The sequence below is a fragment of the Cebus imitator genome, unplaced genomic scaffold (genome assembly GCF_001604975.1).
Source record: "Cebus imitator isolate Cc_AM_T3 unplaced genomic scaffold, Cebus_imitator-1.0 Scaffold54, whole genome shotgun sequence".
In the NCBI taxonomy this organism is placed as follows: Eukaryota; Metazoa; Chordata; class Mammalia; order Primates; family Cebidae; genus Cebus; species Cebus imitator.
Genome location: NW_016107369.1, coordinates 3689437 through 3691424, shown reverse-complemented (window position 1 = coordinate 3691424; position 1988 = coordinate 3689437).

Below are 1988 nucleotides of genomic sequence, written 5' to 3'. Positions count from 1 at the left end.
GCCCCTTTGGGCTTGTAAGTTCCCCTACCCAGGGAGAACCAACCTGGTCGGCTTCCCAGGGTGACTCACTGAGGGGAGAATCCCTGTGGTGCTTGATGTGGTCAGATCGTTCTCTCGACCTGAACTTTTCCTCCATCATGAATGGAAAACACCTGTCTGCTGGGAGCGCTTCTTCCTCATGACTTGATGCCTCATCAATTGCACAGCCACCCACCCAGGAGCAAATCTTCATTTCAGGTTCTCAGAATCCACATCCTCTGAGCCAATCACACCTCCGGGACCTGCTTCTTTCCCACTTCGGTCTGCCAGGCTCTGGACTGACCATCCTAGCCAGAGACTGCAGTTGAGCGTGGGTCCTGGGGTTCAAACCCTCATATCCCTACCATTTCCTATGATATGATTTTGGGCAAGTCATTGGCCACTTAGCTTTTGTTTCTTCATTTGTAAAATGGGATAAAACACTTCATGGCTGATGTCATGCATTTGAAGCAGTTAGAACAATGCATGGCACACAGTAAGAGAACTGTAAACGTCACACGTAGGAATTAAAATGTTCCACTGCCCTCATAGAGCTTACAGCTTAGTGGGGAAAGACAGACATTGAAAGCATAAACACATGACAGAAGAGACAAAAGTGGGTCGCACTCCGTGATCTGGGAAGCAGGATTTATCAATGACCCTCTCTTCCCATGAAGAAACAGGAAAATCAGCCAGGCGCGGTGGTTCAAGCCTATAATGCTGGTAACTAACTCATTTTATTTTTTAAAAATGTATTCAATGTCTCAAAATGGCATCAGATTAAATTGCCAGTTTGAAGGCCAGGCATGGTAGCCTGTGTCTGTAATCCCAGCCCTTTGGTGGGCTGAGGGAGGTGGATTGCTTGAGTCCAAGAGTTCAAGACCAGCCTGGGCAACATAGCGAGACCCTGTCTCCATTTTTTAAAAAAAGAAAAGAGAAACAGGAAAATCAAGCATCTTTCTCTAGGTCACACTCTGAGCAAGGGAGGCTGGGAATTGTAGCCTAGTTGTGTGCCCAGAAGGAAAGAGAAACGGATTTGGTGAACACCTGACTCGTGTTTGTTACACCATGGAAGTGATGAGATTCCTCTCCCACTTGGCAGAAGCAACAATCCATTTTTGAGACATAGTAAGAGGCAAAGGTCTCACTTTTGACTACTTGTCACTTATTTTCTATGCACTACCACAGGCTTGGCTATCTAGAGGGAATTAAGGCATGACCGCATTTTACATTTGATTTTATATGTTAATGTCACTCCAGGCCCTTGTACTCAAGGCCTTATGATTTCATGAGCCCTAGGCACTTTACCTTCATAGCTTACTTCCTCCTTTAAAAAAAAATTAATGATATTTTTACAACTACATTGCTATAAAGACAAATATATTCAGGCTAGTTTGCCTTCATTTTTTCCCTTGTTTTAAAATAAATTAAAACATTTTCATGGGCTTCTAAAAGTATCATGGGCCCTGACCACTGTGCCCACTGGGCCTACTGGGTGAGTCCACACTGCTTATCACAGGGAGATGAATGATACCATTCTTGCCCTCCCAGGAACTTTTAGTACACTGGGAGAGATATGAGAATGAAACAATGAATTTTAGTAACAATAATTCTGGTTTAGTTGTATTGCGCGCTTGCTTATCTCATTTAATTCTCTCAATAACTTAAGAATTAGTAAAAAATGGCTGGGCGCAGTGGCTCACACCTATAATCCCAGCACTTTGGGAAGCCAAGACAGGTTGGTCACAAGGTCAGGAGTTTGAGACCAGCCTGGCCAACATGGTGAAACCCTGTCTCTACTAAAAATACAAAAATTAGCCAGGCATGTTGGTGGCCACGTGTAATCTCAGCTACTTGGGAGGCTGAGGCAGGATCACTTGAACCCAGGAGGCAGAGGTTGCAGTGAGCTGAGATTGAGATTGTACCACTCTAGCCTGGGTGACAAGAACGAAATTGTACCTCAAAAAAAA